Source organism: Argiope bruennichi, chromosome 9 (genome assembly GCF_947563725.1).
Source record: "Argiope bruennichi chromosome 9, qqArgBrue1.1, whole genome shotgun sequence".
NCBI classification, from domain to species: domain Eukaryota; kingdom Metazoa; phylum Arthropoda; class Arachnida; order Araneae; family Araneidae; genus Argiope; species Argiope bruennichi.
Genome location: NC_079159.1, coordinates 22,106,408 through 22,119,944, shown reverse-complemented (window position 1 = coordinate 22,119,944; position 13,537 = coordinate 22,106,408). Strand labels below are relative to the sequence as shown.

General features: G+C 28.4%; 1 protein-coding gene across 1 annotated transcript in view; it reads right to left on the bottom strand.

The window, feature by feature from the left end:
- Positions 1-13,537, bottom strand: part of LOC129984901 (uncharacterized) — a 49,199-nt gene that overhangs the window by 14,934 nt on the left and 20,728 nt on the right. The window lies entirely within an intron of this gene.

Below are 13,537 nucleotides of genomic sequence, written 5' to 3'. Positions count from 1 at the left end.
ATTAATGAATATAACTCTAATGCAACTTATTTTTCAAAGAACACGGGGGAAAAGAAATTAGATAATGTTAGATTTCACACACACACACACACACACACACACACACACACACACAAAAAAAAAAAAAAGACTTGCTTTCTAAACAATCCTTATTTGTTCCCAATAGTTACATTTCATTAAAAAGCCATTAAAATTCAGATTCGTGACATGTAGCACTGTCAGTTATAATTACTATACGGGAAAACATTTCTTTAAATACTTAAAAATTATCCTGGACAAAATCAAAGATGAAGATAACTTTGATTAATAGTAACAAAGTAATAGATTTTCTTAAAGAGAACAACATTAATAAACTTAATAATTTTGATTTCGAAAATTTATACACCAATCTACCTCATGAAAAATTAATAAATGTCTGTACTTTTATATATGACGGATATTTAAATGAAAGTGTTGTTCCTAAAAATAACTGGCTAGATTTATGTAATTTTGATATTACCGAAAATTACGTTTTTAATGGAATTAATATTTATAAACAAGTAAAGGGCATTCCAATGGGAACAGCTTTCTCAAGTTTTTAGCTAATATTTTCCTACATTACTATGAGAAAAAAATAATTAAATATAATTTAATAAACGGGTGGAGGTATATTGATGTCTTACTTTTGATAAACTTAGATAATACCAATATTGGGACTAATTGCTATCCAAAAGATTTAATTCTAACAGAAACAAATAAAAATCAACTTGAGACTACTTTTCTGGATTTAAAAATCGAAATAGCTAATGATGAAGCAATAGTTGGTATCTACGATAAAAGGGATGAATTCAACTTAAAAATAACGAAACTTTGTAATTATTATTGTTTTTTAAACTATAAAATTTTCAAAAAATTAATTTTCTCGCAATTTAACAGGATTAAAAGAGTGTGTAATAACAAAATTTCCTATATTGAAGCAACAAATAATCTCATTAAAAATTTAACTGTAATTTTGTAATAACAAAATTCCCTATATTGAAATAAGAAATAATCTCATTAAAAATTTAACTTATAACAAATTTCCTAGAAATTACTGCAATATTAATTTTTTAATAAAGAAAGAGATGATTTGGGATTAATCCTTAACCTAAATTCCTTGGCCTAATAGACTTTCCGTTGCATATTAACTAACTCAATAGATGGCGCTGAGACCCTCCAATTATTTTTACCTTGAATGGCGTTAGAAAAAGCTGTTTAGGGTGCTTAGTAAGCTTATGTAAAAAAAAAGCTTACTAAGCAGTAAGCTTTTTTTTTTTACATAAGTTAAGTTTAGCTTATGTAAAAAAAAAAAAAAAAAAAAAAAAAAATGTTTGCTGCTGGTGTGTTTTTTTTTTGTTTTGTTTTCCATAATCTGTTATGAGAGTTATTATATGGTTATTTTATGTTATTGCCTTATTGCTTATTAGTCGTTGTATTCTTTTAAAGTATTGTTTTGTTACTTTTCTGTAAAAATAATTTATCTCTTAGACCTAATTTCAGGAGATTTTCGGGTATAGACGAGTCAATACTGTTGGACAAATTAATACGGATTCCTCACAGAAAAAATTCCTTATAATGAATCCCTGCCTGAAGGTGACTCTTGATAAAGTCTTCAGGCCTTATTCTGATTTTATTTTATTTAATTTTGATAATTTTTTTCCCTATTAACTTGGTTTGTATTACTAATTGTCTAGATTCATCTGTGTTTTAGTAGTAACTACATTTGAGCTCTCTAAATGCAATGATGATTTTTCTGTTCATTTTTTAGTTTTTAGTTTAATTCCGAAATAATTTTAATTATAGATTGTTTCAATAATATGTTTTAATTATTTAATGCTTAGATTTTTGGTTACTTATATATATATATATATATACAGGGTGGTCCAAAAAAAACTTCCCCTATCTATGAAAACCCTAGCGGCCTATCCGCTCACCCAATCGAACCAAAATTTCAGACATGGTTGTTTCAAGGTATGCGCTCTTAAGGTATGAAATCTTGCAATTCTGACACATCTCGTGGACCAGGCGTATACACCTTAGATTTCAGATAACCCCAGAACCAGAAATCCATAGGAGCGAGTCGGGGAATCGCGGTGGCCACAAAACTGCAAAGTTACTAGAGATGACACTATCACCAAAGTGTTGTTGCAGCACTGGTCGAACACATTAGGCGACGTGTGGAGGAGCCCCATCTTGCATCCATACAATGTCCCTAATGACATTTCGTTGCTGCAATTCAGGAATAATGGAATTCTACAACTGTGTCAGAATTGCAAGATGCGATAACACTTAAAGTTATGCAGATTCTTCCTTTCATGTTACGTTCGTCATTGTTGTCCACAACCTCCCGAATGCAATGCGTTGTCGCCTGCGAAGATGAACACGTTGAAAACCTGTAATTATAACTTTCCATTCCAATAAAACTTTTTTTCTTTTTCCTCTGTGTGTTGTCATTATTCCTTTATAATGCTCTTCTTTGCGTATGCTTTACGGCGGCAATTTTTGTCACACGCTAATCGTTCCAACGCCATTTGTGGTTTTTCAATACGCTGATCAATTTGCGCAAGAAAAAAGTGGGTGTTGCCATTCGAAATTTTCGAAATTCTCTCACTGTAACCGTAACCGTGAGCTCTGCGTTGTTTAGAATCATCACAATCTCCAGCTCATACCTTGAAACAACCAAGTCTGAAATTTTGGTTCGATTGGTTGAGCGGATAGGCCGCTAGGGTTTCATATACAGGGGAAGTTTTTTTTGGACCACCCTGTATATATATATATTCTTTGGACGACTCAAAAGGAAATAGAAGTCTATAAAACCGATGCAAATATTGTATACTAAATTTAATCTGTCACATTCAAAGTATTTTTTGAGTTATCTTTCTCACAGACAAACAGACGAATAGACATTTTCCAAAAAAAAAAAAAAAATGTGTTTTTGGAACTCAAGAAGATTTAAAACGTGGAAATTCATCAAAATCTCGAATTCGAATATTTCGATGATTACAATACTTCCTTCATACTTCGTGCACGAGAAATTTAACATGTAAGTTATAATATTGCTATTGTTAGAAGACAAATTCCCTGCAGTTTCTTGAAAAAGAAACTGCTGGGGCAGCAAGCAACGTAGGATGTTTCATATAGATAATGAAAAGACAAATATAAGCTATTCAAATAACATAGCTTCTTATATGTTATAATTTGATGCTTAATAATGCTTTTTTTGGAATAATCAACACATAAGTGATATAATTGGAATTAAGTACAGCAGATGTTTCCGGTAAACCAGATAGTCGCCATAGTCTGCTTGTTTTTTAATTATACAAGACATGAAAACAATTTTATTTCGAAAAACTGTAGGAATATCAGCTGTAGAATTGATTACGATGGTTATACATCATATTAATATACTGCTAAAAATCGTAATTTATACTATGTTTATTATAATCTGTGTATTTTGAATTATTTGCTTCCTATAATATCAATTTTACATAACGAAGACTATTCATACCACAGGAGCTATTATTATTTATTTATTTTTATCAATATTTGCACATAACAATATTTCATGCACCTCTTTACAGCAATAATTAAAAGCAGCAAATCTCTTAAATTTTAGTGACAGCAGCGATATACGAAAAGGGCGTCAAGTGCTTTAGCTTATGCTATAAAACTTCAGTTTCGCTCCCACAGCAATGAAAGCTTTTTGAGGTGAAAAATTATTGGATTTTGATAAACCAAGTCTTCCCCTTTCACAAGAAAAAAAAAATATTGTTTGGTGTTTTCACAACATTTTTCTTGTTGACTTCCTGTCAAGAGTTTTAAATTTGTTTCCTCTTGTGAGTGCCTTAGTATAAAACTTTGACAAACGGGATAACTAAAAAGTCAAAATATGCTACACATTTTTATTATTTTTTGATTTCATATTGCAGAAAATAAAACATTATTTTTACCTTAAAAAACTGAGAAAAATATGAATTTTCATTTTTGTTTTTCAAAGTCCTATGTTGTCATATGTTTAATAAATATATTTTATATTTTTCTAGAAGTTTTCTTATTATTTTGGGCATATACTCATGCATCTGACACTTTCACCAGATCTTCCTCATTTTGAGCATTAACATACCTTTTAACACTTAACTTTAATTTATTTCTTAAATAAATACGATATTTAATTTTTTAACAATATGTGTAATTTTTGTAGATAATTCCAAAGTATATTTACAAATTTCACAATTTATAAAATCGTGAACCATTTTGAGCTCTAATTTCTCTCAGGAGTAATGCATTTTATTCCATGAAATAATGTATATTATTCCTGTTAATGTACTAACAGGAATAATATAATGTAATTATTCCTGTTAATATCGGTAATGTATTTTATTCCTATTAATTTCACGATGCCCGAAGTTTTTTTGTATTTCAAAAATTCATTTAAATATAAATTGATATTTTTCAAGTAGAAAATGAAGAAAAAATTTCAAATTATTTAGTTTCTTCTTGTTCTGTATGTCTAAAGGATATTTTTTTTTTTCAATTTTTATCTCAAAAATATAAAAAATAAGTGGTCAATTCATTCGCAAGTTTTATTTATTGCAAGAACAAAAGAATTATTACCGTATTCTATGAATTATATAATTAGGATTAATGGAAAATTGAAACACCTTAAAATAATACACGCTAAAAAAAATTTAAAAATTGAAAAGCTATGCTTTTGAAAAGATTTGCTGGTATTATCAATTAAATTTCACTGAAAAAATAAATTATAAAATCAATGAATCAAATATATTATTCTCTAGAATATAATCACAAATTGACAATTTTAACATGCTGTATTTTTTTAAACTTTTATTTATATATATATATACACAAAAGTGTTAAAATCAAGTTAAAAGGAAAATTAAACAAAAAAAAAAATAAATAAAAATTGAACCAAAAAAATATAAAAAAGAATCCGGCCTGAAGACTTTTTCAAGGGTCACCCTCAGGCGGGGATTCAAAGAAAGGGATTTTTTTATGTGATGAAATGCCGACATAAGTCTAATAATGATTCCTCGTGACCCGAAAATCTCCTGAAATTAGGTCCAAGAGATAAACCATTTTAATAGAAAGGAAATACAAAACAACAAATTAGAAGAAAATAACCATTACAAAGTAAAAATACAATAACAAAAATAACAATAAAAACAAAATAGCACTAAAGACAAAAACGAAAAGTGCAGATCATACCATTAGCAGCCAAGGAATTCTTAAGCTATCGATTGTGATGCCTCTTTTTAAAAACACTACCGGTAAAAATGCTAACGCTAAACTAGGTAAAAAATTGTAGGCTCCCAGCGCCATCCATTGAGTGATCTAATATGCAAGCAAAGTTCTATTTTTATTTAAGCCAAAGGATTAATCCCAAACCATACCTTGTTTAATTAAAAAATTGACATTACAGTAATTTCTAGGAAATTCATTTTTAATTAGGTTGTTTGATGATTCGATATAGGAATTTTTTATTATTTCAAACCCTTTTGATCCTGTTAACTTGTGAGAAAATTAGATTTTTGAAAATTTTAGAGTTTAGATTGGAATGATAGTTACATAGTTTTGTTATTTTAAAGTTGAATTCATCCCTTTTATCGTATATACCAACAATTGTTTTATCCTTAGCAATTTTGATTTTTAAATCCAGAAAGCTGGCCTCAAGTTGATTTTTATTTGTATCTGTTAGAATTAAATCTTTTGGATAGCAATTAGTAACAATATTAGTATTGTCGAAGTTAATCAAAAGTAGGTCATCAATTTATCTCCACCTGTTTATTAAATTATATTTAATTATTTTTTTTCTCATAGTAATGTAGGAAAATAATATATATATATATATATATATATATATATATATATATATATATATATATATATATATATATATATATATATATATATATATATATACAGTAGGCAAAATGATTATTTGAACACCACTTTTTTTTAAATTTTTAGAAACATATAAGCAACTATTTTAGTCATTGCGACGTGTGAGCGTGAGTTTGTTGCTTATTTCTAAGTAAACGAAAAAAATATTTTGAAGTAATTGAAAATAAAATCTAAATCTTACGAATTCGGAAAATTTCTTGCAAAAAGTATATTTGTACACCTATATTTCCGGTAAGTATTACTATTATTTCATGTAATTTTTCACATTATAGTTAATTTTTTGGGTAGTTTATATTTTTTAAACATTGAAGGTTATCTTTTTTAACAGCGAAGGCCACTCGCAGAGGAAAGTTGAGAAATGGCCACGAAATCAAAAGAAGTCTCTTTAGACATGAGAACTCATATTGTTAACCTTAATAAAAGTGGAAAATCTTATCGCGCAATTCAAAAGATGGTTAAGTTACCCTTTACAACTATTGGTTACATCGTAAGAAAATATAAAAATACTGGACGCGTTGAAAATGAACGCAGGCCAGGCGGACCGAGTAAATTAACTTCAAGAAATAAACGAAGTATTGTTAAAGCAGCTATTAGAAAACCACAAATTTCTGCTCAGAAAAATGCAGATGACCTTCTCGCATCTTCTAACATTAGAGTGACCGCTCAAACAATAAGAAATGTGTTATATAGTGCTGGTTTAAAAGGCAGAACTCCGAGAAAAAAACCAATGATCTCTGAAGTAAATTGAAAGAAGCGTCTAAAATTTGCTATGAAATACAAAGAAAAACCGATGGACTTCTGCAAAAAGGTTATTTTTTCAGACGAGAGTAAGTTTGAAATTTTTTCACCCCCTAGTATCCGAAAAATCTGGCTAAAAAATAAAACAGCCCGTGATAGTAAAAATGTACTTCAGACCCTGAAACATGGTGGTGGAAATGTGAGGGTTTGGGGCTGTGTAGCTCATGACGGTGTTGGAAAATTACACTTTATTGACACAAAAATGACAGCTTTAGGTTACATTGATGTGTTGCGGCATAACTTATTAGACAATACTAGAAAATCGGGTATCGGTGACACTTTTTTATTCCAACAAGATAACGATCCAAAACACACTGCGATAGTTACTAAAACAATTTTGCTTTATAATGTGCCAAGACGCCTTGAAACTCCACCACAATCCCCGGATATAAATCCAATTGAAAATTTGCGGATGCTATTGGATGCTCAAGTCCAAAAAAAATAATATTGCAAGTAAAAATAGTTTGAAAGAAGCACTCATGGAAGCTTGGGAAGAAATAGATCAAGAAACCACCCAAAAGCTAATAGAATCAATGCCAAGACGTCTTTAAGCAATTGTAAAAGTCAATAGAATGCATACAAACTATTACATTTCTATAAAATGATTATAATTATGCTTAAAATTTGTCACTAAGTAAGTGTACAAATACTCTTTTTGTATAGTTTTTATAAAGTTTTATTCATTAATCAACTAAAGTTTATGTGATTGTTTTTTTGTTGATATTTTATTATTATTTTACCTCACTAGAATATATTTCTGCAATTTTAACTTAGTTACCTTATTTTATTTAGCTTTAATATTCCAAAATTGAAGTGTACAAATAAACATTTTGTCAACTGTATATATATATATATAGTACAGGAGAAAATATATCAATTGTCAAAAAATTTGAACTGGAGATTTTGACAAATCTCAGCTTGTAGATTTTTCTGAGTTCGAAAAATGCTATTTCAAAACCTGTACGTCTGTCTATCTGTTGTCTGTGACAAAAATAATTCGAAAACGATTTTAGATGAACGGTTGAAATTTGATATAGTGTCTTTGCACCAAATATGAAAATTTCTGTCATTTTCAGTAAAATCTGTTCAGAGGAAGTTAGTCTGCCTGGCTGTTCGAATACAAATTAACACTATAATTACAAAACTAAGAAAACTAGAGATATAAAGATCGGTACACAGATTTAACATTATGTGTTAACACAGCATAACATAAATCACACACAAATTAACATAAGATTTGTCAAGAAAATTAACTTGTCAAATTTTGAGCCATATTCGAAACGTGTTTGATTGTCTGTCGGTCTGTGCTTTCAGAAACACGTAAACGCGATAATTCAAAAGCGCAATGATTTAAATATATCAAATACGGTATGGAATTTTGGGACTGTATGTGCGGTTCTGTGTCAATTTGTTGCTTCAATCGGTTGAAAGAAGCATGTATAAGGCGCAATTTTGATTTTTGGATACTATTAGTGAATGCCAGATATTTATAGCCATATAATTTTCCAAGGACATAGATTCAGAAAAAATACAAAATTCATGCAAAAAGTTAATATATCGTAACTATGGCACACCAATGCCATATAGGGAATTCTTAAACATGACAAACTTATTATAGAGCATGCGAGAAAGTTGTTGAGAAACTACTTCCGTTGCTTCATTAAGTGTTATTGATTGAATGACTGTAATGTACGCTTTCTTCATTGGAGATGGATGGATTTGCGAAGAAAGGATGTTTCCAGAGAACTCACAAAGAATATCAGTGCATGCATTCACTAAGTAACCATCAGCTAAATGTGATTTCTCATTAGTTTATCTCTAAAGAAAAGTCTGATGCTGCAATTTTACTACTGCAAATTTTTAGTGGTTTGAGAAATTTTCTTACTTGGGAAAAACATCTGAGGTACCCAAATATTGAGGTATTGAATTTATCAAGCATTCTGAGGCATCCGAACTCAAATGATATTAGGGATGAGAGGTTTAAATGGAATAAATCACAGCCTACGGCTCTTATATCCAGGTTAACGTGTTATTTTTAAAAAGTCAGAAATATGAACTTTTCATGTATTGCATGTATTCTTGATGATGATCTTGACCTACTTCATCAATAAAGGGAGTAAACCAGTCGCTATTTCAAGTGTATTAAAAAGTACCTATTAAGTCTGTTAAATTAGAATTTCTCCGCGAAATAAAAATCGATTTTAATACTCCACTCCCATCTTTATTACTCAAATGCCGGGATCAATGACGCTGGGTTTTAATTTAAAAAATGCCATTTAAAAAGTCAAGAAATTTCTACATTTCTTTTCATTCGAGGTAACGCTTGTCAAAAAAAAAAAAAAAAAAAAAAAAAAAAGGATCTTGCATTGGAGTTCCTTTTCAATTAAAGTAACTCACTCGCATAAATACTTTTTTTCTTAAAGATTATTCTAAAGATTCTGCGTAAATGGTCATTTGCGTACTTTCCTTTTTGAAAAAAATAAATTCGATTCCTTACGTTCATTTCTTAGGAATAAATCCCAACGCCGTAATCTCAAAGCGCCTTTATGCTAATAAAGCCTAGATCTTTTCCCCGAATTCTTTGATGATATTTTTTTTCTAAGAAATGTACCCCATTTTACTCCGACAGCTTAACAACCCCCCCCCCCCACCTCCCACTTTGGTTCAGAAAAAAAAATCGCCAAGGCGTTCCCCAGTTCCTGAGTCAAGCTAATATATTTCTGATTTCTCAAGGCCATCTGAAAGTATGTGAAACTTCTTCCCTCTTAACATGAAATGTGGTGATGAAAATTATAAAGTCAAATTATTTTCTTTTGTTCCCTCCGACTTAAAAAGGACAACGACAGGGATGACAAAGGCTTTGTCGACCTAGTAGTAGTGCTCCGTTGGTATTTTCTTTAAAAAACCCACTTCCAAGAAAGCGAATGATAATTCAGTTTTTGTAGAATTTATTTCTTGAAGTATTCTTTTGTAATTCTAGTGCTATATTTAGAGAAGATGCATTTTTAAATTGATGTTATGTAGAGAAAAATATTTGAGTCGAATGGGCTTTATGATTTAAATGAGTCTCGAATATTTTGTTTAGTATTAGTGATTTTAATACTGCAAGTGAATCTATGCCATATCATAAGTGAATCTCCAAACATCTCTTCATTCTAAGTGAATAATTTTTTTTTGTTGCAAGGAAAAGCAGAGTATGGTATCAATGAGTCTTGAGTAAGTTTAATTATTATCAGGAACTAAAGTGCAAATATTTTACTAAGCAGCCAATAATATCTTGCAATTGATAGAAATTGATGTGATAAAACTTTCATAAAAATCAATAAAACACTCATAAAATTGCAAAACCGTTAATTAGAGTAACATCTTGCCAATGCTTCCAGCAATTTTTCAAGTATGTGAATATGTTGAGGATAATTTGTTTTGAGAAAAGTTCGAAAAGAGCTAAATTTTTGAATATTTGCATAAAGAAATTTTAAAAAAAACATCTACGAAACCAAAATATTTTTAAGTGGGAAGGGTTGGTTATGTGTGAAAAAAGTTAATTGGAAAAAAAGTTGTTTTGGCTAAACAAGAGCTATAAAGCTAAATTATTATAATTTATTGATTTATCAGATAAATAACCAAATATATAGAGAAAATGAAAGAAAAAACAAATAGATGAGGAAGCCTACGGATTAGAAAGAATATGACCGGATAAAAACTATACAGATAGAAAACATACACTGCTATTCGAAATAAGGAAAAAAAAAAAGAAAAAAAATCAAGAATATCTATAAGCTGAAAGAAATTAATTTGCTTAGCAGATGAATTTATAATAATATTATCTCTATCCTAAACTAAAAATAAGCTCTATTTCTATCAGTTCTTTTAATACTGGAGTTCGATAGATAAATATCTAGGAATTTTCAATTTTTTTCCCATTGTGATTCAATAAAAGAATTACAAAATATTTCAAAATTAATATATTGCTTATTCTCTAATCCAGTAACTGCAGAACATACTCAGAATTCATTATGCTAACTTTAAAAAAAATGGATAATATTTTAATTTATAAAATTTTTATAAGAAAATTCTATAAAAGTTTAGAATTTGGGAAAATAGTATCTAAAGATACAAAATAGCATTAAGGCGTATAAAAATGAAAATGTAAAAATCAACGCAAGGTCCCAAAAAATAATGTTAGAAACCAAATTCTAAAAAGTTTATAAAGTAAAATGTTTAAATATTAAGAATATTAAAAAAATATATACATAATTTCTCAAAAATCGACTGAAAAATCCTGATCGAAAAATTTTGACTGAATTATCTTATTTAAATTGATATCTATTGTTTATCTAAGTTCTGGAAGGTTCTAAATATATATTAAACATTCAAATTGGATTGTTCTAGAACATTCTATATGTGGATAAATGCTGATCCCCCCTCAGTGATGGGTAAGTTCTCTGTCTCGTGTTATTGCGAGTTCTTTCGTTTTAATAAATCTAATTGTTTGTTTAAACTAACAGCGTAGTTCTTCACTTTTTCGTGACAATTTGGTTTGTAAAAAGTGGATCGCAATGCTTAAAAGCTCTTTAAACTCAAGTTCAATAATTTAAATCATTCCATTACAAGTTTCAAGGATTTACTTATGAGTTCTTAAATTCGTTATCTTCATCTGTAAAGGATGAATTTAAAAAAACAAATCAAGGCGATAAATATCTACACATTTTATTGAATCTTCTAACATGAAGGTACTCACAAGACAATTTTTAAATAATATTATTTCGTTTAACAGCAATGTGTCAAAAAAAAAAATCAAAATAAATTAAAAGAAAATAAAATTCAAATAATACAGTTAAAACAGTACATTTTTCCGAGTTACCGTAGAAAGTTCAGATAATATCAATTTAAGCTTGGGAAAAGAGGATTTCATTATATGGAAACATAAATGACAGGACAATCAAAGATACGGATTTATAATAAATAAAATCCATTGGCCATTAAATGTATCTAATAAAGAGTATTCACCTGCAGTTTTGCATAAAGAAAAAATAAGTTATTGTATTATATGGAATATTAGAGCAACATTCAGCTTTTTGCGCATATCCCTGCTGATCCTATAATTTCAAATTAGAATCCTAGCAGTAATTTTAAATGCGGAGTGCATAAAAAAGTGGGAATGGATAACCGATATCCTTCGAAAAGATATTTATAAACTAAAAGCTTAGAATTGAATTTTGTAGTTTTAAGAGGGATTATTTTATCTTATAAAAATTCATGATATGGAATGTATTAATCCCATACTTATATAGATAAAGATAGAGAGCATAAGATAGAGATAGAGAGCTTAATAGATAGAGAACAATTTATTTATTGAAGCTGAAATATTCATAAATATGTATGCTGAAAAAAATCAGTCCTATATCTTAGGGTTCAAACTTTTTATCCACATGGGACTGATCAAAATGTCTTAAAAGCCGATTTAAGATAAAAATCAAACGTTATCAAAGAGGTTACTTTCTATGACGTTACTTAATGTCAAAGAAAATAATCTTTGTTATAAAAGACTTTCCATTTAAATAATATCTAGAGACAAATGCCATTTATTTATAAGTATAGATTTACTTCAAAGAAAATATTCAGTTATTTATAATAAGGTAACATTGAAACTAAAAACTATATACGAGGAAAGGAAATGTTTCCAAAGAATATTTTAAAGCACTCAGATATTTTTTATCTCGGTTTTCAATCTTTAGAGATTAAATGAAAAGTATTTGATATAGTGAAGTTTTCCATTTCTCTTTTTTCCATTTAAGAACAAAGAGCATACACAGCTTGATAGTAGCTTTTAATATGAAGTAAAATGTCTTTTGATTCGGAAATGACAAAACACTTGTTTTATATTTTTCTTATTTTGAATTTAGAAATGTACTTAAATGGCATCAAAGGATTAGATAACATCTATTAAAAATAAACTTCGCTGAAAAAATAATGGAAAAGACTACTGAAAACAAACAACTTGAAATTTATGGAAACTTATCAAATTTAGGCAATTTATTAAATGATAAATCTTAAAAGTTATATTTCATGAATAAAAGAATGTGAATTATCTCTCCGAAAAACTATGATAAAAAGGAATTCTTTCAAGCATGGAAATGTGCTTAATCACTTTATGGGGAAGGAAAAAATAAATTTTTAAATAACAGGACAGCGTAGCTTATCACAAAAGTAATTCTAAAAAGCTTTTAGATGCACAAAATATTATTTTGTATAAAATTTTATTCTTGAAAATCAAAATTCTAATTAATTCACAGGTATGGGAAAGGCCATGCATAGAAAGAAAAACATGTATTTGAAAATTAGGGATATAAAATTGGAAGTACAGTTAGAAAATATTTATATTTATTTAGAACAACAGTTATTTATAACAAAAGAACACATTGATTACTTTTTTTTTATTTTTCTAAAAATGGCCAACTTAAAAATTCATGAAAATTTTTTTATAAAGTTTTGAGATGACTACAAATTGGTAGATTGAAATTACTATAAATTCTTATTAAATAATGCTACTAACAATGAATGTGTTTGCTATTATTCGTTTGAATTTTTGTTTATCCAATTGAAAATACTAATTAGATTAATAATTCAAATATATATAAAATAGTAGTATTCCGGAAAAGAAGAATCTTTTTATTTTATTATTTTTATTTTTGTATCGGAATAGAAAAGATAATGTTCTGGCATCTCAGGAAAAAATTCCACTTTTATTGTTGAATGGGGATTCTTCTATTTTTGACTAAAAAAAAAAATATGTCTG